Here is a 25,827-nt window from a genome sequence, read left to right as displayed (position 1 = left end):
CTTATTCTATGCCTCACCAGGACCTAGTGATTCTGTTCCAAATCTGGGCCTGCATGGCCCTAGTGACTCTGGTCCTCACCCAGGCGTCACTGGGACCTGGATACTCTAATCCACACCTGGGCCTCAATTTGACCAGGGACCTCTGGTCCCATTCTGGGCCTCAAACTAAACTGGTTACTCTGGTTCCCCCTCTGGCCCTCACCCTGACCTGGTGACTCTGGTCACCCGTTGGGCTTCACTTGGGCCTGGAGAATCTGGTCCTTAGCTGTTCCGCACCTGGATCTGGTGACTGGTCGCCTCCTTGGCCTCACCTGGACTTGGTGAATCCTGTTGCCACCTGCGCCTCACCTGGACCTTCTGACAGTGGTCCCACCTGGACCTCACCTGGACGAGGTGAATGGTTCCCACAGGGACCCCACCTGGACCTGGTGACTCAGGTCCTCATATGGGAATCATGGGACTTGGTTTCTCAGTTCCACATCGGGGCCTCACCTGGAGCTAGTGATTCTTGTCCCCCTCTGGGCCTCACCCTGACGTGGTGACTCTGGTACCCACCTGGATATCACCAGAATCGGGTGACTCTGGTCCCCCTCCGGGTCTCACCGTGCCCTAATGACTCTGAACCCCACTTTGGCCTGACTTGGACCTGCTGACCTTGGTTGCCAACTGTGCCTGACCTCGAACTGTTGACTCTGTTTCTTTCAAGGGCCTCCCCTGTACCTGCTGATCCTGGTCCCACCTGGGTCTCACCTGGACGTGGTTACTCTTGTCACCACCGGGGACTCACCTGGACCTGTTTACTGTGTTCCACACATGGGCCTCAAGTAGACCAGTTGACCATGGTCCCCAGGCCGGCCTCACATGGACCTGTTGCCTCTGATCCCCACCGGGGCCTCACGTGTACCTGGTAACACTGGTCCTCACCTGGGCCTCATCTGGACCTAGTGACTCTGGTCCCCACCTGGGCTTCAGTTGGATCTGATGACTCTGGTCCCCACCTGGACTTCACCTGGATCTGGTGACTCTGGTACCCACCTGGACCTCTCCCGGACCTGGGGACTCTCTTTCCAACATGGAACTCACCTGGATCTGGTGACTCTGGTCCTCAGTTTGGCCTCACATGGACCTGGTATCTCTCGTCCCCACTTGGTCCTAACTCAGTACTGCTGAATCTTGTCCCAACTAGGCCGCACCCAGACCTGGTGACTCTTGTCCCCAGCTTGCCTCAATTCAACCTGATGAATCTAATCCTCACGTGGGCCTCACATGGACCTGGGACACAGCTGGATAGAGTGGCTCTGGTTCCCACAAGGGGCTCCACTGATACTGCTGACTGTGGTCTTATTCTATGCCTCACCAGACCAAGTGATTCTGTTCCCCATCTGGGCCTGCATGGCCCTAGTGACTCTGGTCCTCACCCAGGCATCATTGGGACCTGGATACTCTATTCCACACCTGGGCCTCACTTTGACCAGGGACCTCTGGTCCCATTTTGGGCCTCAAACTAAACTGGTTACTCTGGTTCCCCCTCTGGGCCTCACCATTACCTGGTGACGCTGGTCACCCTTTGGGCTTCACCTGGGCCTGGTGAATCTGGTCCTTGGCTGGTACTCACCTGCATCTGGTGACTGGTCGCCACCTGGGCCTCACCTGGACTTGGTGAATCCTGTTGCCACCTGCGCCTCACCTGGACCTTCTGACTCTGGTCCCACCTGGACCTCACCTGGATCTGCTGTCTCTGGTTCCCATATGGGGCTCTCCAAGACCTGGTTCCTGTGGTCTCCATCTGGCCTCACCTGGAACACAATGTCTCTGATCCATATTTGGGCCTCTCCTGGACCTGTTGACTCAGGTCCTTACCTAGGCATCATTGGGACCTGGATACTCTCTTATATACCTGGGCCTCATCTGGAACTGGTGACTGTGGTCCCACATGGGCCTCACCTGGAGGAGGTGACTGGTTCCCACAGGGACCTCAACTGCACCTGGTGACTCAGGTCCTCATATGGACATCATGGGACCTGGTATCTTAGTTACACATCGGGGCTTCATCTGGACCTAGTGATACTCGTCCCCCTCTGGGCCTCACTCTGACGTGGTGACTCTGGTCTCCACCTGGATATCACCAGAACCGGGTGCCTCTGGTCCCCTCTGGGACTCCCCCTGAGCTGGGGACACTAGTCTTCAACTGGGCCTCAACAGGACCTAGTGAATCTACTCCTCACTTAGGCCTCGTCTGGACCTTGTGACTCTTTTCGCACCTGGCAACAATGGGACATTGTTACTCTGTTCCACAACTGGGCCTCACCTGGATATGATAACTTTGCTCCACACTTTGGCCTCAACTGGTTCTGATGACACTGGTCGCCCCACCTTGTCCTCAATCTGGACCTGGTGACTGTGGTCCCCGCCTGGGTCTCACCTGGACCTGGTGACTCTCGTTCCCACATGAACCACACCTTGACCTGGTGTCTATGGTGTTCTTGTAGACTCACATTTACCTGGTGACTCCTGTCCCCACTAGGGCATCACCTGGATCTGGTGACTCTGGCCTGCAGGTTGGATTCACCTGGACCTGGTGAGTGGGGTTGCCACCTGGGCATCACCCATACCTGGTGACTCAGGTCCCCACGTGGGCTTCTTGGACCTGGTGAATCTGGTCCGTACCTGGTCCTCTCCCAGACCCTGGGACTCTGGTCACCACCTGGGCCTCACCTGGACCTAATGAATGAATCTGGTCCCCATCTGGTCCTCACCCTATCCTGGTGACTTTGTTCCCCACCTGCACCTGATTGCTGTGGACTCTTTCTTGGCCTCACCTGGACCTGGTGACTCTGATCCTATCTGCGCGTCACCCAGACCTGGTCACTCTGGTCCTCACCTGGGCATCATTGGTACCTGGTGACTCTGTTCGAGACCTGAGCCTCACCTGGACATGATGATTCTGGAACCACTCTGGGCCCAACCCTGACCTGGTGACTCCGGTCTCCATCTGGATTTAACCTGGACCAGGTGACTGGGACCCCTCTAGGCCTCAACCAGGTATGGGGACACTGGTCCTCAACTGGGCCGCACTTGGACCTAGTGAATATGCTCCATCTGGGCCACAGTTGGACCTGGTGACTCTGGTCCCTACCTGGGCATCATCGGGACATGGATCCACTGCATGGCCTGCAGGTTGGCCTCAGCTGGACCTGGTAACTCTGGTCCCTACCTGGGCATCACCGGGACACGGTTCGTCTGCATGGCATCCAGGTTGGCCTCACGTGGACCTAGTGAGTGGGGTTGCCACCTGGGGCTCACCCATTCCTGGTGACACAGGTCCCCACGTGGGCCTCACTTGGACCTGGTGAATCTGGTCCTTACTTGTTCCTCACCTGCACCTGGTAACCCTGGTCACCACCTGGGAATCACCTGGACCTGTTGAATCTGGTTCCCCTCTGGGCCTCACCCAGTCCTGTTGACTTTCTTCCCCACCTGGACCTGATTGCTGTGGACTCCTCTTGGCCTCAACTGAACTGGTGACTCTGATCCTAACTGGGCCTCACCCAGATCTGGTGACCATGGTCCTCACCTGTGGACCATTATGACCTGGATACTCTGTTCCACACCTGAGCCTCACCTGGACATGATGACTCTGGAACCTCTCTGGGCATCACCCTGACCTGGTGACTCTGGACCCATCTGGATGGCACCTGGACCAGGTGATTCTGGTACCCCTCTAGGCCTCAACCACGTCTGGTGACACTGGTCCTCAACTGGGCCTCACCTGGACGTAGTGAGTATGCTCCATCTGAGCCTCATTTGGACCTGGTGACTCTGGTCCCTACCTGGGCATCATCGGGACATGGTTCCACTGCATGGCCTGCAAGTTGGCCTCACCTGGACCTGGTGAGTGTGGTTGCCACATGGGCCTCACCCATACCTGGTGACTCTGTCCCCACGTGGGCCTCTTGGACCTGGTGAATCTGGTCCTTACCTGGTTCTCTCCAAGACCCGGGGACTCTGGTCACCACCTGAGAATCACTTGGACCTGTTGAATCTTTTCCCCATCTGGGCCTCACCCAGTCCTGGTGGCTTTGTTCCCCACCGGTACCTGATTGCTGTGGATTCTTTCTTGGCCTCACCTGGAACTGGTGACTCTGATCCTATCTGCTCGTCACCCAGAATGGGTGACTCTGGTCCTCACCTGGGCATCATTTGTACCTGGTGACTCTGTTCTACACCTGAGCCTCACTTGGACATGATGACTCTGGAACCACTCTGGGCCTCACCCTGACCTGGTAACTCTGGTCCCCATCTGGATATCACCTGGACCAGGGGATTCTGGTACCCCTCTAGGCCTCAACCAGATATGGTGACTCGGGTCCTCAACTGGGCCTCATGTGGACCTAGTGAATATGATACATCTTGGCCTCATTTGGACCTGGTGACTCTGGTCCCTACCTGGGCATCATAGGGATATGGTTCCACAGCATGGCCTGCAGGTTGGCCTCACCTGGACATTGTAACTCTGGTCGCTACCTGGGCATTATCGGGACATGGTTCCACACATGCCCTGCAGGTTGGCATCACCTGCACCTGGTAATTCTAGTCCCTACCTGTGCATCATCAGGACATGGTTCCTCTGCATGGCCTGCAGGTTGGCATCACCTGGACCTGGTGAGTGGGGTTGTCACCTGTGCCTCACCCATGCCTGGTGACACAGGTCCCCACGTGGGCCTCACTTGGAACGGGTGAATCTGGTCCTTACCTTGTTCTCACCCGGAACTCGTAACTCTGGTCACCACCTGGGAATCACCTGGGCCTGGTGTTTCTGGTCCCCATCTGGGCGTCATCCAGTCCTGGTGACATTGTTCCCCACCTGGAACTGATTGCTGTGGACTCTTTCTTGGCCTCACCTGGAACTGGTGACTCTGATCCTATCTGCGCATCACCCAGACCTGGTGACTCTGGTCCTCACCTGGACATGATGACTTTGGAACCTCTCTGGGCCTCACCCTAACCTGGTGACTCTGGTCCCCATCTGGAACTCACCTGTATCTGGTGACTCTGGTCTCAGTTTGTCCTCACCTGGACTGGTGTCTATCGTCCCCACTTTGACCTAACTCAGAACTGCTGAATCTTGCCCCACCTAGGCCGCACCTAGACCTGATGACTCTTGTCCCCAGCGATGCCTCAATTCGACCTGATGAATCTGGTCCTCACATGGGCCTCACATGGACCTGGGACTCAGCGGGATAGAGTGGCTCTGGTTCCCACAAGGGGCTCACCTGATACTGGTGACTGTGTTCTTATTCTATGCCTCACCAGGACCTAGTGATTCTGTTCCCCATCTGGGCTTTCATGGCCCTAGTGACTCTGGTCCTCACCCAGGCATCATTGGGACCTGGATACTCTATTCCACACCTAGGCATCACTTTGTCCAGGGACCTCTGGTCCCAATCTGGGCCTCAAACTAAACTGGTTACTCTGGTTCCCACTCGGGGCCTCACCCTTACCTGGAAAATCTGGTCACCCCTTGGGTTTCACTTGGGCCTGGTGAATCTGGTTCTTATCTGGTCCGCACCTGGATCTGGTGACAGGTCACCACGTGGGCTTCACCTGGACTTGGTGAATCCTGTTGCCACCTGCGCCTCACCTGGACCTTGAGACTGTGGTCCCTCCTGGACCTCACCTGGATCTGGTGGCTCTGGTTCCCATATGGGGCTCTCCTGGACCTGGTTCCTGTGGTCTCCATCTGGCCTCACCTGGAACACAATGACTCTGATCCATATTTGGGCCTCTCCTGGACCTGTTGACTCTAGTCCTTACCTGGGCATCATTGGGACCTGGATACTCTCTTATGTACCTGGGCCTCACCAGGACCTGGTGACTGTGGTCCCACCCGGGCCTCACCTGGACGGGGTGACTGGTTCCCACAGGGACATCACCTCGACCTGGTGACGCAGGTCCTCATATGGGAATCTTGGGACCTGGATTCACAGTTCCACATTGGGGCCTCTCCTGGACCTAGTGATTCTCGTCCCCCACTGGGCCTCACCCTGACTTGTGACACTGGTCCCCACCTGGATATCACCAGAACCGGGTGACACACCCGGAGCTGGGGACACTGGTCCTCAGCTGAGCCTCAACAGGACCTGGTGAATCTACTCCAAACTTAGGCTTCGTCTGGACCTTGTGACTATTTTCCCACCTGGCATTATTGGGATATGGTTACTCTGTTCCCCATCTGGGCCTCACCTGGACATGATAACTTTGCTGCACACTTTGGCCTCAACTGATCTTGATGATTCTCGTCCCCCAACCTAGGCCTCAATCTGAACCTGTTGACTGTCGTCCCCACCTGGGTCTCACCTGGAACTGGTGACTCTCGTTCCCACATGAACCACACCTGGACCTGGTGACTGTGGTGTTCTTGTAGACTCACTTTTACCTGCCTTCTCCGGTGCCGACTAGGGCCTCACGTGGATCTGGTGACTTTGGCATGCAGGTTGGCCTCACCTGGACATGGTGAGTGGGGTTGCCACCTGGGCCTCACCCATACCTGGTGAGTCAGGTCCCCTCGTGGGCCTCTTGGACCTGGTATCTGGTCCATACCTGGTCGTCTCCCAGACCCGGGGTCTCTGGTCACCACCTGAGCCTACCTGGACATGGTGAATCTGATCCCCATCTGGGCCTCACCCAGGCCTGTTGACTTTGTTCCCCATCTGTATCTGATTGCTGTGGACTCTTTCTTCGCCTCACCTGGAACTGGTGACTCTGCTCCTATCTGCCCGTCACCGAGACCTGGTTACGCTGGTCCTCACCTGGGCATTTTTGGTACCTGGTGACTCTGTTCCACACCTGAGCCTCACCTGGACATGATGACTCTGGAACCTCTCTGGGCCTCATCCTGACCTGGTGACTCTGGTCCCCATCTGGAAGTCACCTGCACCAGGTGATTCTCGTACCCCTCTAGACCTCAACAAAGTCTGGTGACTCTGGTCTTCCACTGGACCTCACCTGGACCTAGTGAATATGCTCCATCTGGGCCTCATTGGACCTGGTGATTCTGGTCCCTACCTGGGCATTATCGGGACATGGTTCCACTGCATGGCCTGCAGTTTGGCCTCACCTGGACCTGGTAACTCTAGTCCCCACCTGCGCCTCATCTGGACCTGGTGACGCTGGGTCTACCTGGGCATCATTGGAACATAGTTACTCTATTCCCCACTGGGACTGACCTGATCCTGGTAACTCTGGTCCTGACTTTGGCCTCTTCTGTACCAGGTGACTCTGGCTCCACCTGGGCCTCACCTGTAACTGGTGACTCTGATCCTAAGCATGGCCTCACCTAACCTGGAGACTGTGGTTCCCATCGGGACCTCACCTGGACCTCGTGTCTCTGGTCCCACCTGGGCCACACCAGGACCCGGTGTCTCTGGTACCCACCTGGGTAGCATCAGGATATGGTTGCACTGTTCACTAATAGCGACCCAGCCAGACCTATTAACTCTGGTCTTCACCTGGGCCACACCTGGACATGGTGACACTGGTTCCAACCTTGGTATCACCTGGACATGGTGAGTCGGATCCCCGCCTGGTCCTCACCTGTAACTGGTGATTCTCATTCCAGCATGGACATCACGTGGACCTGGTGGCTGCAGTGTTTCTAGCTTCTCATGTACCTCGTGACTCTGGTCCCCACCAGGGCCTCACCGGGACTTGATGAGTGTGGTTGCCACCTGCACCTCACCTGGACCTGGTGATTCTGGTCTGCACCTGAGACTACCCTGGATCTGGTGACTGTGGTCCCCACCTGGGCTTCACCTGGATCTGGTGACTCTGGTCCCCACCTGGGCTTCACCTGGATTTGGGGACTCTGGTCCCCAACTGGGTCTCACCTGACCCTGTTGACCATGGTCCTCAACTCGGCAAAATTTGGACCCGGTGACTGTGTTCCACAACTGGACCTCACCTGGACCAGAAGACTCTGGCCCCCTCTTGGTCTCACCGTGCCCTAGTGACTGTGAACCCCACTTTGGCCTGTCTTGGCCCTTCTGACCATGGCTGCCACCTGCGCCTGACCTCGAAATGTTGACTCTGGTTCTTTCCAGGGCCTACTTGGACCTGGTGATCCTGGTCCCAACCTGGGCCTCTCCTGGACGTGATGAAACTTGTCACCACCGGGGACTCACCTGGACTTGGTTACTGTGTTCCAAACCTGGGCCTCAAATAGACCTGTTCACCAAGGTCCCCAAGCCGGCCTCACAAGGACCTGTTGCCTCTGATCCCCACCGGGGCCTCACATGTATTTCGTAACTCTGTTCCTCATCTGGGCCTCAGATGGATCTGGTGACTCTGGTCCCCACCTGGAAGTCACCTGGATCTGGTGACTCTGGTCCCCACTTGGACCTCTCCTGGACCTGTTGACACTCTTTCCAACATGGACCTCACCTGGATCTGGAGAATCTGGTCCTCAGTTTGGCCTCACCTGGACCTGGTGTCTCTCGTCCCCACTTTGACCTAACTCAGAACTGCTGAATCTTGCCCCACCTAGGCCACACTCAAACCTGGTGACTCTTGTCCCCAGCTATGCCTCAATTCGATCTGATGAATCTGGTCCTCACGTGGGCCTCACATGGACCTGGGACTCAGCTGGACATAGTGGCTCTGGTTCCCACAAGGGGTTCACCTGATACTGGTGACTGTGGTCTTATCCTATGCCTCACCAGGACCTAGTCATTCTGTTCCCCATCTGGGCCTGCATGGCCCTAGTGACACTGATCCTCACCCAGGCATCACTGGGACCTGGATACTCTATTCCACACCTGAGCCTCACTTTGACCAGGGACCTCTGGTCCCATTCTGGGCCTCAAACTAAACTGGTTACCCTGGTTCCCCCTCTGGTACTCACCCTTACATGGTGACTCTGGTCACCCCTTGGTTTTCACTTGGGCCTGGTGAATCTGGTCCTTAGCTGGTCCGCACCTGGATGTTGTGACTGGTCGCCACCTGGGCCTCACCTGGACTTGGTGAATCCTGTTGCCACCTTGGCCTCACCTGGACCTTGTGACTGTGGTCCTACCTGGACCTTACCTGGATATGGTGGCTCTAGTTCCCATATGGGGTTCTCCTCGACCTGGTTCCTTGGTCTCCATCTGGCCTCACTTGGAAAATAATGACTCTGATCCACATTTGGGCCTCTCCTGGATCTGTTGACTCTGGTCCTTCCCTGGGCATCATTGGGACCTGGATACTCTCTTATATACCTGGGCCTTACCTGGACCTTGTGACTGTGGTCCCACATGGGCCTCACCTGGACGAGGTGACTGGTTCCCACAGGGCCCTCACCTGGACCTGGTGACTCAGGTCCTCATATGGGCATCATGGGACCTGGTTTCTCAGTTCCACATCGGGGCCTCACCTGGACCTAGTGATTCTCGTCCCCCTCTGGGCCTCTCCGTGACCTGGTGACTCTGGTCACCACCTGGATATCACCAGAACCGGGTGACTCTGTTCCCTCTCTGAGTCTCACCCGGAGCTGGGGACACCGGTCCTAAACAGGGCCTCAACAGGACCTATTGAATCTACTCCTCACTTTGGCCTCGTCTGGACCTTGTGACACTTTTCCCACCTGGCATCAATGGGACATGGATATTCTGTTCCCCACCTGGGCCTCACCTGGACATGGTAACTTTTCTCCACACTTTGGCCTCAACTGGTGCTGATGACTTTGTCCCCCGCCCTCGCCTCAATCTGGACCTGGTGACTGTGGTCCCCACCTGGGTCTTACCTGGACCTGGTGACTCTCGTTCCCACATGAACAACACCTGGACCTGGTGACTGTGGTGTTCTTGTAGACTCACATTTACCTGGTGACTCCGGTCCCAACTAGGGCCTCAACTGGATCTAGTGACTCTACCAAAATTTGGCCTCACCTGGACCTGGTGAGTGGGGTTGTCACCTGGGCCTCACCCATACCTGGTGACTCAGGTCCCCGCGTGGGCCTCTTGGACCTGGTGAATCTGGACCTTACCTGGTTCTCTCCCAAACCTGGGGACTCTGGTCACCACCTGGGCCTCACGTGGACCTGGTTTATCAGGTCCCATCTGGGCCTCACCCAGTCCTGGTGACTTTGTTCCCCACCTGGACCTGATTGCTGTGACTCCTTCTTGGCCTCACCTGGAACTGGATACTCATATCCTAACTGGGTCTCACCTGTGGACCATTATGACCTGGATACTCTGTTCCACACGTGAGCCTCACCTGGACATGATGACTCTGGATCCCCTAGGGGCCTCACCCTGACATGGTGACTCTGGTCCCCATCTGGATGTCACCTAGACCAGGTGAATCTGTTACGCCTCAAGGGCTCAAATAGACCTGGTGACTCTGGTCCTCAACTGGGCCTCACCGAGACCTAGTGAATATGCTCCCCACCTGCGCCTCATCTGGACCTGGTGACGCTGGGTCTACCTGGGCATCATCGGAACATGGTTACTCTGTTCCCCACTGGGACTGACCTGATCCTGGTAACTCTGGTCCTGAATTTGGCCTCATCTGTACCAGGTGACTCTGGCTCCACCTGGGCCTCACATGTAACCTGTGACTCTGATCCTAAGCATGGCCTCACCTGACCTGGTCTCTGTGGTTCCCATCGGGACCTCACGTGGACCTCATGTCTCTGGTCGCACCTGGGGCTCACCAGGACCTGGTGTCTCTGGTACCCACCTGGGTAGCATCAGGGTATGGTTACACTGTTCACTATCAGTGACCCAGCCGGACCTATCAACTCTGGTCTTCACCTGGGCCACACCTGGACATGGTTACAATGGTTCCCACCTGGGTCTCATCTGGAAATGGTGAGTCGGATCCCCACCTGGTCCTCAACTGAAACTGGTGATTCTCGTTTCCACATGGACATCATGTGGACCTGGTAGCTGCAGTGTTTCTAGCTTCTCATGTACCTCGTGACTCTGGCCCCACCAGGGCCTCACCGGGACCTGGTGAGTGTGGTTGCCACCTGCACCTCACCTGGACCTGGTGATTCTGGTCTGCACCCGAGACTACCCTGATCTGGTGACTGTGGTCCCCACTTGGGCTTCACCTGGATTTGGGGACTCCGGTCCCCACCTGGGCCTCACCTGGCCTTGTTGACCATGGTCCCCAACGGGGAAAAATAGGGACCCAGTGACTGTGTTCCACAACTGGACCTCACCTGGACCAGGTGACTCTGGTCCCCCTCTGGGTCTCACCGTGCCCTAGTTTCTGTGAAGCCCACTTTGGCCTGACTTGGACCTGATGACCCTGGTTGCCACCTGCGCCTGACCTCGAGCTGTTGACTCTGATTCTTTCAAGGGCCTCCCCTGTACCTGGTGTTCCTGGTCCCCACCTGGGCCTCACCTGGACCTGGTGACTCTTGTCACCACCTGGGACTCACCTGGACCTGCTTACTGTGTTCCACACCTGTGTCCCAAGTAGACCTGTTGACCATGGTTCCCAGGCGGGACTCACATGGACCTGTTGCCTCTGATCCCCACCGGGGCCTCACGTGTACATGGTAACTCTGTCCTCACCTGGGCCTCATCTGGATCTGGTGACTCTGGTCCCTACCTGGACTTCACCTGGATCTGGTGACTCTGGTCCCCACCTGGACCTCTCCTGGACCTGGTGACTCTCTTTCCAACATGATTCTTCCCTGGATTTGGTGACTCTGCTCCTCAGTTTGGCCTCCCCTGTACCTGGTGTCTCTCGTTCCCTCTTTGACCTAACTCAGAACTGCTGAATCTTGCCCCACCTACGCCGCACCCAGACCTGGTGACTCTTGTCCCCAACTATGCCTCAATTCGACCTGATGAATCTGGTCTTCACGTGGGCCTCACATGGACCTGGGACTCAGCTGGGTAGAGTGGCTCTGGTTCCCACAAGGGGCTCACCTGATACTGCTGAATGTGGTCTTATTCTATGCCTCACTAGGACCTAGTGATTCTGTTCCCCATCTGGGCCTGCATGGCCCTAGAGACTCTGGTCCTCACCCAGGCATCTTTGGGACCTGGATACTCTATTCCACACCTGGGCCTCACTTTGACCAGGGACCTCTTGTCCCATTCTCGGCCTCTAACTAAACTGGTTACTCTGTTTCTCCCTCTGGGCCTCACCGTTACCTGGTTTCTCTGGTCACCCCTTTGAGATTCACATGGGCCTGGTGAATCTGGTCCTTAGCTGATCCGCACCTGGATCTGGTGATTGGTCGCCACCTGGGACTCACCTGGACTTGGTGAATCCTGTTGCCACCTGCGCCTCACCTGGACTTTGTGACTGTGATCCCACCTGGACCTCACCTGGATCTGGTGGCTCTGGTTCCCATATGGGGCTCTTTTGGACCTGGTTCCTGTGGTCTCCATCTGGCCTCCCCTGGAACACAATGACTCTGATCCATATTTGGGCCTCTCCTGGACCTGTTGACTCTGGACCTTACCTGGGCATCATTGGGACCTGGATACTCTCTTATATACCTGGGCCTCACCTGGAACTGGTGACTGTGGTCCCACCTGGGCCTCACCTGGACGAGGTGACTGGTTCCCACAGGGACCTCCCCTGGGCCTGGTGACTCAAGTCCTCATATGTGCATCATGGGACCTGTTTTCTCAGTTCCACATCGGGGCCTCACCTGGACCTAGTGATTCTCGTTCCCCTCTGGGCCTCATCCTGACGTGGTGACTCTGGTCCGCACCTGACTCACACCAGAACCGGGTGACTCTGGTCCCCCTCTGGGAATCACCCAGAGCTGGGGACACTGATACTCAACTGGGCCTCAACAGGACCTGGTGAATCTACTCCTCACTTAGGCCTCGTCTGGACCTTGTGACTCTTTTCCCACCTGGCATCTATGGGACATTTTTACTCTGTTCCCCACCTGGGCCTCACATGGACATGATAACTTTGTTCCATACTTTGGACTCAACTCGTCCCGATGACTCTGGTCCCCCCACCTAGGCCTCAATCTGGACCTGGAGACTGTCATCCACACCTGGGTCTCACCTGGACCTTGTGACTCTCGTTCCCACATGAATCACACCTGGACCTGGTGACTGTGGTGTATTTGTAGACTCACTTTTACCTGGAAACTCTGGCCCCACTAGGGCCTCACCTGGATCTGGTGACTCTGGCCTGCAAGTTGGCCTCACCTGGACTTGGTTAGTGGGATGCCACCTGGTCCTCACCCATACCTGGTGACTCAGGTCCCCACGTGGGCCTCTTGGACCTGGTGAATCTGGCCCTTACCTGGTCTTCTCCCAGACCCTGGGAATCTTGTCACAACCTGGGTCTCACCTTGACCTGGTGAATCTGGTCCCCATCTGGGCCTAACCCAGTCCTGGTGACTATGTTCCCCACCTGGACGTGTTTGCTCTGGACTCTTTCTTGCCCTCACCTTGAACTGGTGACCCTGATCCTATCTGTGCCTCACCCAGACCTGGTGACTCTCGTCCTCGCCTGGGCATCATTGGTACCTGGTTACTCTATTCCACACCTGAACCTCACCTGGACCTGATGTCTCTGGGACCTCTCTGGGCCTCACCCTGACCTGGTGATCTGGTCCCCATCTGGATGTCACCTGGACCAGGTGATTCTGGAACCCCTCTAGGGCTCAACCAGTTCTGGTGACTCTTGTCCTCAACTGGGCCTCACTTGGACCTTGTGAATATGCTCCATCTGGGCCTCATTTGGACCTGGTGACTCTGGTCCCTTCGTGGGCAACATCGGGACATGGTTCCCATAATGGTCTGCAGGTTGGCCTCCTCTTGACCTGGTAACTCTGGTCCCTATCTGAGCATCATCGGGACACGGTTCCTCTGCATGGCCTGCAGGTTGGCGTCACCTGGACCTCGTACCTCTGGTCCCTACCTGGGCATCATCGGGACACGGTTCCTCTGCATGGCCTGCAGGTTGGCCTCACCTAGACCTGGTGAGTGGGCTTGTCACCTGGGACTCACCCATACCTGTTGACACAGGTCTCACGTGGGCCACACTTGGACCTGGTGAATCTGGTCCTTACCTGGTCCTCACCCGGAACTGGTAATCCTTGTCACCACCTGGGAATCACCTGGACCTGGTGAATCTGATCCCCATCTGCGCCTCACCCATTCCTGGTGACTTTGATCCCCACCTGGACCTGATTTCTGTGGACTCCTTCTTGGCCTCAACTGGAACTTGTGACTCTGCTCCTAACTGGGCCTGACCCAGATCTGGTGACTCTGGCCCTCACATGTGGACCATTATGACCTGGATACTCTGTTCCATACCTGAACCTCACCTGGACATGATGATTCTGGATGCCCTCTGGGCCTCACCCTGACATTGTGACTCTGGTCCCCATCTGGATGTCCCCTAGACCAGGTGAATCTGGTACCCCTCTAGGCGTCAACTAGACCTGGTGACTCTGGTCCTCATCTGGGCCTCACCTGGACCTAGTGAATATTCTCCCCACCTGCGCCTCACTGGACCTGGTGACTCTGATTCTACCTGGGCATCATTGGGACATGGTTCCTGTATTACCCACTGGGACTGACCTGATCCTGGTAACTCTGGTCCTGACTTTGGCCTCTTCTGTACCAGGTGACTCTGGCTCCACCTGGGCCTCACCTGTACCTGGTGACTCTGATCCTATGCATGGGCTCACCTGACCTGGTGACTGTGGTTCCCATCGAGACCTCACCTGGACCTCATGTCTCCGGTCCTCATGACTCTGGTCCCCATCAGGATGTCACCTAGACTAGGTGAATCTGATATCCCTCTAGGACTCAACTTGACCTGGTGACTCTGGTCCTGAACTGGGCCTCACGGGGACCTAGTGAACATGCTCCCCACCTGCGCCTCATCTGGATCTGGTGACTCTGGTTCTACATGGGAATCACTGGGACCTGGATACTCTCTTATATACCTGGGCCTCACCTGGACCTGGTGACTGTGATCCCACCTGGGCCTCACCTGGACGAGGTGATTGGTTCCCACAGGGACCTCACCTGGACCTGGTGACTCAGGTCCTCATATGGGCATCATGGGACCTGGTTTCTGAGTTCCACATCGGGGCCTCACCTGGACGACTCTGACTCTGGTCCCCACCTGGATATCACCAGGACCAGGAGACTCTGGTCCCCCTCTGGGAATCACCCGGGGCTGTCGACACTTGTCCTCAGCTGGGCCTCAACAGGACCTGGTGAATCTACTCCTCACTTAGGCCTCTTCTGGACCTTGTGACTCTTTTCCCACCTGGCATCTTTGGGACATGGTTACTCTGTTCCCCACCTGGGCCTCACATGGACATGATAACTTTGCTCCACACTTTGGCCTCAACTGGTCCTGATGACTCTGGTCCCCCGACCTAGGCCTCAATCTGGACCTGGTGACTGTGGTCCCCACCTGGGTCTCACCTGGAACTGGTGACTCTCGTTCCCACATGAACCACACCAGGATCTGATGACTGTGTTGTTCTTGTAGAATCACTTTTAACTGGTGACTCCAGTCCCCACTCGGTCCTCACGTGGATCGGGTGACTTGGCCTGGAGGTTGGCCTCACAAAGACCTGGTTAGTGGGGATGCCACTTGGGACTCACCCATACCTGGTGACTCAGGTCTCCACGTGGGCCTCCTGGACCTGGTGAATCTGGTCCTTACCTGGTCCTCTCCCAGACCCGGGGACTCTGGTCACCACCTGGGCCTCACCTCGACCTGGTGAATCCGACCCCATCTTGGCCTCACTCAGTCCTGGTGACTTTGTGCCCGACCTTGACCTGATTGCTGTGGACTCTTTCATGGCCTCACCTGGACATGGGGACTCTGATCCTATCTGCGTGTCACCCAGACCTGGTGACTCTGGTCCTCTCCTGGGCATCATTGGTACCTGGTGACTCTGTTCCACACCTGAGCCTCACTTGGACATGAGGCTCTGGCCTCTGGAACCACTCTGGGCCTAACCCTGACCTGGTGACTCTGGTCTCCATCTGGATGTCACATGGGCCAGGCGATTCTGGTACCCCTCTAGGCCTGAACCACTTCTGGTGACTCTGGTCCTCAACTGGGCCTCACCTGGACCTATTGAATATGCTCCATCTGGGCCTCATTTGGACCTGGTGACTCTGGTCCCTACCTGGGCATCATCGGGACATGGATCCACTGCATGGCCTGCAGGTTGGCCTCAGCTGTACCTGCTAACTCTGGTCCCTACCTGGGCATCACCGGGACACGGTTCCTCTGCATGGCCTCCAGGTTGGCCTCACCTGGACCTAGAGACTGGGGTTGCCACCTGGGGCTCACCCATACCTGGTGACACAGGTCCCCACGTGGGCCTCACTTGGACCTGGTGAATCTGGTCCTTATGGTCCTCACCCGGACCTGGTAATCCTGGTGACCACCTGGGAATCACCTGGACAGGGTGAATCTGGTCCCCATCTGGGCCTCAACAGTCCTGTTGACTTTCTTCCCCACCTGGACCTGATTGCTGTGGACTCCTTCTTGGCCTCAACTGGAACTGGTGACTCTGATCCTAACTGGCCTCACCCAGATCTGGTGACTCTGGTCCTCACCTGTGGACCATTATGACCTGGATACTTTGTTACACACCTGAGCCTCACCTGGACATGATGACTCTGGATCCCCTCTGGGCCTCAGCCTGACATGGTGACTCTGGTCCGCATCTGGATGTCACCTAGACCAGGTGAATCTCGTACCCGTCTAGGCCTCAACTAGACCTGGTGACTCTGGTCCTCAACAGGGCCTCAACGAGACCTAGTGAATATGCTCCCCACCTGCGCCTCATCTCGACCTGGTGACGCTGGTTCTATCTGGGCATCATCGGGACATGGTTACTCTGTTCCCCACTGGGACTGACCTGATCCTGGTAACTCTGGTCCTGACTTTGGCCTCTCTTTACCAGGTGATTCTGGCTCTAACTGGGCCTCACCTGTAACTGGTGACTCTGATTCTAAGCATGGCCTCACCTGACCTGGTGTTTGTGGTTCCCATAGGGACCTCACCTGGACCTCATGTCTCTGGTCCCACCTGGGCCTCACCAGGGCCTGGTGTCTCTGGTACCCACCTGGTTAGCATCAGGATATGGTTACACTGTTCACTAACAGTGACCCAGCCGGACCTATTAACTGTGGTCTTCACCTGGGCCACACCTGGACATGGTGTCACTATTTCCCACCTGGGTCTCACCTGGATATGGTGAGTCGGATCCCCACATGGTCCTCACCTGTAACTGGTGATTCTCGTTCCCACATGGATATCATGTGGACCTGTTGGCCGCAGTGTTTCTAGCATCTTTTTTTTTTAATTTTTATTTATTTATGATAGTCACAGAGAGAGATAGAGGCAGAGACACAGACAGAGGGAGAAGCAGGAACCATGCACCAGGAGCCCGACGTGGGATTCGATCCCAGGTCTCCATGATCGCTCCCGGGGCCTAAGGCAGGCGCCAAACCGCTGTGCCACCCAGGGATCCCATCTTTTTTAGCTTCTCATGTACCTCGTGACTCTGGTCCCCACCAGTGCCTTACCGGGACCGGGTGAGTTTGGTTGCCACCTGCACCACACCTGGACCTGGTGATTCTGGTCTGCACCTGAGACTACCCTGGATCTGGTGACTGTGGTCCACACCTGGGCTTCACCTAGCCCTGTTGACCATGGTCCTCATCACGGAAAAATGGCACCCGGTGACTGTGTTCCACACCTGGAACTCACCTGGAGCAGGTGACTCTGTTCCCCCTGTGGGTCTCACCGTGCTCTAGTGACTGTGAACCCCACTTTGGCCTGACTTGGACCTGCTGACCCTGGTTGCCACCTGTGCGTTACCTCGAACTGTTGACTCTGGTTCTTTCAAGGGCCTCCCCTGTACCTGGTGATCCTGGTTCCCACCTGGGCCTCACCTGGGCCTGGTGACTCTTGTCACCACCGGGGACTCACTTGGACCTGGTTACAGTGTTCCACACTGGGCCTCAAGTAGAACTCTTGACCATGGTCCCCAAGCCTGCCTCACATGGACCAGTTGCCTCTGATACCTACCAGCGCCTCACGTGTACCTGGTAACTCTGGTCCTCACCTGGGCCTCATCTGGACCTAGTGACTCTGGTCCCCACCTGGGCTTCACCTGGATCTGGTGACTCTGGTCCCCACCTGGCCTTCCCCTGGATCTGGTGACTCTGGTCCCCACCTGGACCTCTCCCAGACCTGGTGACTCTCTTTCCAACATGGGCCTCACCTGGATCTGGTGACTCTGGTCCTCAGTTTGGCCTCACCTAGACCTGGTGTCTCTCGTCCCCACTTTGACCTAACTCATAACTGTAGAATCTTGCCCCACCTAGGCCGCACCCAGACCTGGTGACTCTTGTCCCCAGCTATGCTTCAATTCGACCTGATGAATATGGTCCTCACGTGGGCCTTAGATGTACCTGGGACTCTGCTGGATAGAGTGGCTCTTGTTCCCACAAAGGGCTCACCTGATACTGGTGACTGAGGTCTTTTTCTATGCCTCACCAGGACCTAGTGATTCTGTTCCCCTTGTGGGCCTGCATGGCCCTAGTGACTCTGGTCCTCACCCAGGCATCATTGGGACCTGGATACTCTATTCCACACCTGGGACTCACTTTGACCAGGGACCTCTGGTCCCATTCTGGGCCTCAAACTAAACTGGTTACTCTGGTTCCCCCTCTGGGACTCACCCTTACCTGTTGAATCTGGTCACCCCTTGGGCTTCACTTTGGCCTGGTGAATCTGGTCCTTAGCTGGTACTCACCTGGATCTGGTGACTGTCGCCACCTGGGCCTCACCTGGACCTGGTGAATCTCTTCCCCATCTGGGCCTCACCCAGTCCTGGTGACTTTGTTCCCCACCTGGACCTGATTGCTTTGGACACTTTCTTGGCCACACCTGGAAGTGGTGATTCTCGTTCCCACATGGACATCATGTGGACCTGGTGGCTGCAGTGTTTCTAGCTTCTCATGTACCTCGTGATTCTGGTCCCCACCAGGGCCTCAAAGGGACCTGGTGAGTGTGGTTGCCACCTGCACCTCACCTGGAACTGATGATTCTGGTCTGCACCTGAGACTACCCTGGATCTGGTGACTGTGGTCCCCACCTGGGCTTCACCCGGATTTGGGGACTCCGGTCCCCATCCGGGCCTCAACTGTACCTGATGACCATGGTCCTCAACTGGGCAAAATTGGGACCCGGTGACTGTGTTCCACAACTGGACCTCTCCTGGACCACATGACTCTGGTCCCCCTCTGGGTCTCACCGTGCCTTTGTGACTGTGAACCCCACTTTGGCCTGACTTGGACCTGCTGACCCTGGTTGCCACCTGCGCCTGACCTCGAACTGTTGACTCTGGTTCTTTCAAGGGCCTCCCCTGTACCTGGTGATCCTGGTCCCCACCTGGTCCTCACGTGGACGTGGTGACTCTAGTCACCACCGCGGACTCACCTGGACCTGCTTACTGTGTTCCACACCTCGGCCTCAAGTAGACCTGTTGACCATGGTCCCCATGCCGGCCTCACATGGACATGTTGACTCTAATCCCCACAGGGGCCTCACGTGTACCTGGTAACTCTGGTCCTCACCTGGGCCTCATCTGGACCTAGTGACTCTGGTCCCTACCTGGGCTTCACCTGGAACTGGTGGCTCTGGTCCCCACCTGGGTTTCACCTGGAACTGGTGACGCTCTTTCCAACATGGACTTCACTTGGTGAATCTGGTACTTAGCTGGTCCACATTTGGATCTGGTGACTGGTCGCCACCTGGGCCTCACCTGGACTTGGTGAATACTGTTGCCACCTGCGCCCCCCCTGGAACTTGTGACTCTGGTCCCACCAGAACCTCACCTGGATCTGGAGGCTCTGGTTCCCATAAGGGGCTCTCCTGGACCTGGTTCTTGTGGTCTCCATCTAGCCTCATCTGGAACACAATGACTCTGATCCATATTTGTGCCTCTCTTGGACCTGTGGACTCTGGTCCTTACCTGGGCATCATTGGGACCTGGATACTCTCTTATATACCTGGGCGTCACCTGGACCTGGTGACTGTGGTCCCACCTGGGCCTCACCTGGATGAGGTCACTGGTTCCCACAGGGACCTCACCTGGACCTGTTGACTCAGGTCCTCAAATGGGCATCATGGGACCTGTTATCTCAGTTCCAAATCGGGGCCTCACCTGGACCTAGTGATTCTCGTCCCCCTCTGGGCCTCACCCTGACCTGTTGACTCTGGTCCTCACCTGGATATCACAAGAACCGGGTGACTCTGGTCCCCCTTTGGGACTCACCCGGAGCTGGGGAGACTGGTACTCAACTGGGTCTCAACACGATTTGGTGAATCTACTCCTCACTTAGGCCTCGTCTGCACCTTCTGACTCTTATCCCACCTGGCATCAATGGGATATGGTTACTCTGTTCCCCACCTGGGCCTCACTTGGACATGATAACTGTTCTCCGCACTTTGGCCTCAACTGGTCCTGATGACACTGGTCCCCCCACCTAGGCCTCAATCTGGACCTGGTGACTGTGGTCCCCACCTGGGTCTCACCTTGACCTGTTGCCTCTCGTTCCCACATGAACCACACCTGGACCTGGTGACTGTGGTGTCCTTGTAGACTCACATTTACCTGGTGACTCCGTTCCTGTCTAGGGCCTCACCTGGATCTGGTTACTCTGGCCTGCTGGTTGGCTTCACCTGGAATTGGTGAGTGGGGTTGTCACCTGGGCCTCACCCATACCTGGTGACTCAGGTCCCTACGTGGGCCTCTTGGACCTGGTGAATCTAGTACTTACCTGGTCCTCTCCCCGACCCGGGGTATCTGGTCACGACCTGGGCCTCACCTGGACCTGGTGAATCTGTTCCATATCTTGGCCTCACCGAGTCCTGGTGACTTTGTTCCCCACTTGGACCTGATTGCTGTGGACTCTTTTTGTCTCACCTGGAACTGGTGACTCTGATCCTATCTGCTCGTCACCCAGATCTGGTGACCCTGGAACTCACCTGGGCATCATTGGTACCTGATTACTCTGTTCTACACCTGAGCCTCACCTGGACATGATGACTCTGGTACCTCTCTGGGCCTCACCCTGACCTGGTGACTCTGGTCCCCATCTGGATGTCACCTGGACCAGGTGATTCTGGTATCCCTCTAGGCCTCAACCAGATCTGGTGACTCTGGTCCTCAACTGGGCCTCACCTGGACATAGTGAATATACTCGATGTGGGCCACAATTGGACCTGGTGACTCTGCTCCCTACCTGGGCATCATCGGGAGATGGTTCCACTGCATGGCCTGCAGGTTGGCCTCACCTGGACCTGGTAACTCTGGTCCCTACCTGTGCTTCATCGGGACACCGTTCCTCTGCATGGCCTGCAGGTTGGCCTCACCTGGACCTGTTGAGTGGGGTTTCCACATGGGCCTCACACATACCTGGTGACATAGGTCCCCAAGTGGGCCTCACTTGGACCTGGTGAATCTGATCCTTACCTGGTCCTCACCCAGAACTGGTAACTCTGGTCACCACCTGGGCATCACCTGGACAGGGTGAATCTGGTCCCCATCTGGGCCTCCCACAGTCCTGATGACTTTGTTCCCCACCTGGAACTGATTGCTGTGGACTCCTTCTTGGCCTCACCTGGAACTGGTGACTCTCATCCTAACTGGGCCTAACTCAATCTGCTGACTCTTGTCCTCCCCTGTGGACCATTATGAACTGGATACTCTGTTCCACAACTGAGCCTCACCTGGACATGATGACTCTGGATCAACTCTGGGCCTCACCCTGACATGGTGACTCTGGTCCTCATGTGGATGTCACCAGACCAGGTGAATCTGGTACCCCTCTAGGCCTCCACTAGACCTGGTGACTCTGGTCCTCAACTGGGCCTCACCGGGACCTAGTGAATATGCTCCCCAACTGTGCCTCATATGGACCTGGTAACTCTGGTTCTACCTGGGCATCATCGGGACATGTTTACTGTATTCCCCACTGGGACTGACCTGATCCTGGTAACTCTGGTCCTGATTTGGCCTCTTCTGTACCAGGTGACTCTGGATCCACCTTGGGTTCACCGGTAACTGGTGACTCTGATCCTAAGCATGGCCTCACCTGACCTGGTGACTGTGGTTCCCATCGGGACTGCACCTGGACCTCATGTCTCTGGTCCCAACTGGGCTTCACCAGGACCTGGTGTCTCTGGTACCCACCTTGGTAGCATCAGGATACGGTTACACTGTTCACTAACAGTGACCCAGCCGGACCTATTAACTCTGCTCTTCACCTGGGCCACACCTGGACATGTTGACACTGGTTCCCACCTGAGTCTCACCTGGACATGGTGAGTCGGATCCAAAACTGGTCCTCCCCTGTAACTGGTGATTCTCGTTCCCACATGGACATCATGTGGACCTGGTGGCTGCAGTGTTTCTAGCTTCTCATGTACCTCGTGACTCTCGTCCCCACCAGGGCCTTACAGGGACCTGGTGAGTGTGGTTGCCACCTGCACCTCAAGTGGACCTGGTCATTCTGGTCTGCACCTGAGACTACCCTGGATCTGGTGACTATGGTCCCCACCTGGGCTTCACCTGCTTTGGGGACTCCGGTCTCCATCTGAGCCTCACCTGGCCCTGTTGACCATGGTCCTCAACTGGGCAAAATTGGGACCCGGTGACTGTGTTCAACAACTGGACCTCACCTGGACCAGGTGATTCTGGTCTCCCTCTGGGTCTCACCGAGCCCTAGTGACCGTAAACCCAACTTTGCCCTGACTTGGACCTGCTGACCCTGTATACCACCTGTGCCTCACCTCGAACTGTTGACTCTGGTACTTTCAAGGGCCTCCCCTGTACCTTGTGATCCTGGTCCCCACCTGGGTCTCACCTGGACGTGGTGACCCATGTCACAACCGCGTACTCACCTGGAGCTGCTTACTGTGTTCCACATCTGGGCCTCAAGTAGACTTGTTGACCAGGGTCCCCAAGCCGGCCTCACATGGACCTGTTGCCTCTGATCCCCACCGGGGCCTCACGTGTACCTGGTAACTCTGGTCCTCACCAGGGCCTCATCTGGACCTAGTGACTCTGGTCCCCACCTGGGCTTCACCTGGATCTGGTGACTCTGGTCCCCTCCGTACTTCACCTGGATCTGGTGACTCTGCTCCCCACCTGGAACTCTCCTGGACCTGGTGACACTCTTTCCAACATGGACCTCACCTGGATCTGCTGACTCTGGTCCTCAGTTTGGCCTCACCTGGACCTGGTGTCTCTCGTCCCCACTTTGAACTAACTCAGAACTGCTGAATCTTGCCCCACCTAGGCCGCACCCAGACCTGGTGACTCTTGTCCCCAGCTATGCCTCAATTTGCCCTAATGAATCTGGTCCTCACGTGGGCCTCACATGGATCTGGGACTCAGCTGCATAGAGTGGCTCTGGTTCCCACAAGGGGCTCAACTGATACTGGTGACTGTGGTCTTATTCTATGCCTCACCAGGACCTAGTGATTCTGTTCCCCATCTGGGCCTGCATGGCCCTAGTGACTCTGGTCCTCAACCTGGAATCATTGGGAACTGGATACTCTATGCCACACCTGGGCCTCACTTTGACCAGGGACCTCTGGTCCCATTCTGGGCCTCAAACTAAACTGGTTACTCTGGTATCCCCTCTGGGCCTCACCCTTACCTGGTGACTCTGGTCACCCTTGGGCTTCACTTGTACCTGGTGAATCTGGTCCTTAGCTGGTCTGCACCTGGATCTGGTGACTGGTCGCCACCTGGGTCTCACCTGGACTTGGTGAATCCTGTTGCCACCTGCACCTCACCAGGACCTTGTGACTGTGGTCCCACCTGGACCTCACCTGGATCTGGTGGCTCTGGTTCTCATATGGGGCTCTCCTGGACCTGGTTCCTGTGGTCTCCATCTGGCCTCAATGGAACACAATGACTCTGATCCATATTTGGTCCTCTCCTGGACCTGTTGACTCTTGTCCTTACCTGGGCATCATTGGGACCTGGATACTCTCTTATATACTAGGGCCTCACCTGGACCTTGTGACTGTGTTCCCACCTGGGCCTCACCTGGACGAGGTGACTGGTTCCCACAGGGACCTCACCTGGATCTGGTGACTCAGGTCCTCATATGGATATCATGGGACCTGGTTTCTGAGTTCCACATCGGGGCCTCACCTGGACCTAGTGATTCTCGTTCCCCTCTGGGCCTCACCCTGACGTGCTGACTCTGGTCCCCCCCTGGATATCACCAGAACCGGGTGACTCTGGTCCTCCTCGGGACTCACCCGGAGCTGGGGTCACTGGTCCTCAACTCGGCCTCTACAGGACCTGGTGAATCTACTCCTCACTTAGGCCTCGTCTGGACCTTGTGACTCTTTTCCCACCTGGCAACAATGGGACTTGGTTACTATGTTCCGCACCTGGGCCTCACATGGACATGATAACTTTGCTCCGAACTTTGGCCTCAACTGGTCCTGATGACCTTGGTCCCCCAACCGAGGCCTCAATCTGGACCTGGAGACTGTCGTCCTCACGTGGGTCTCACCTGGACCTGGTGACTCTCGTTCCCACATGAACCACACCTGGACCTGGTGACTGTGGTGTACTTGTAGACTCACATTTACCTGGTGACTCCGGTCCCCACTAGGGCCTAACCTGGATCTGGTGACTCTGGCCTGCAGGTTGGCCTCACCTGGACTTGGTTAGTGGGATGCCACCTGGGCCTCACACATACCTGGACTCAGGTCCCCACGTGGGCCTCTTGGACCTGGTGAATCTGGCCCTTACCTGGTCTTCTCCCAGACCCGGGGAATCTGGTCACAACCTGGGCCTCATGTGGACCTGGTGAATCTGGTCCCCATCTGGGCCTAACCCAGTCCTGGTGACTATGTTTCCCACCTGGAACTGATTGCTCTGGACTCTTTCTTGGCCTCACTTGGAACTGGTGACTCTGATCCTATCTGTGCGTCACCGAGACCTGGTGACTCTGGTCCTCACCTGGGAATCATTGGTACCTGGTTACTCTGTTCCACACCTGAGCCTCACCTGGACATGATGTCTCTGGGACCTCTCTGGGCCTCACCCTGACCTGGTGATCTGGTCCCCATCTGGATGTCACCTGGACCAGGGGATTTTGGAACCCCTCTAGGCCTCAACCAGTTCTGGTGACTCTTGTCCTCAACTGGGCCTCATCTGGACCTAGTGAATATGCTCCATCTGGGCCTCATTTGGACATGGTGACTCTGGTCACTCACTGGGCATTATCGGGAAATGGTTCCACTGCATGGCCTGCTGGTTTCCCTCACCTGGACCTGGTAACTCTGGTCCCTAGCTGGGCATCATCAGGACATGGTTCCTCAGCATGGCCTGCAGGTAGGCCTCATCTTGACCTGGTGAGTGGAGTTCCCACCTGGGTCTTACCCATGCCTGGTGACACAGGTCCCCACGTGGGCCTCACTTGGACCTGGTGAATTTGGTCCTTACCTAGTCCTCACCCGGAACTGGTAAATCTGGTCACCACCTGGGAATCACCTAGACCTGGTGACTTTGTTCCCCCCCTGGACCTGATTGCTGTGGACACCTTCTTGGCCTCACCTGGAAGTGGTAACTCTGATCCTAACTGGGCCTCTCCCAGATCTGGTGACTCTGGTCCTCACCTTAGGACAATTATGACCTGGATACTCTGTTCCACACCTGAGCCTCACCTGGACATGATGACTCTGGATCCCCTCTGGGCCTCACCCTGACATGGTTACTCTGGTCCCCATCTGGATGTCACCTAGACCAGGTGAATCAGGTACCCCTCT

Source organism: Canis aureus, chromosome 31 (assembly GCF_053574225.1).
Source record: "Canis aureus isolate CA01 chromosome 31, VMU_Caureus_v.1.0, whole genome shotgun sequence".
NCBI lineage: Eukaryota > Metazoa > Chordata > Mammalia > Carnivora > Canidae > Canis > Canis aureus.
The sequence above is the reverse complement of the archived record's forward strand: the minus strand, read 5'-3'. Positions refer to the sequence as shown.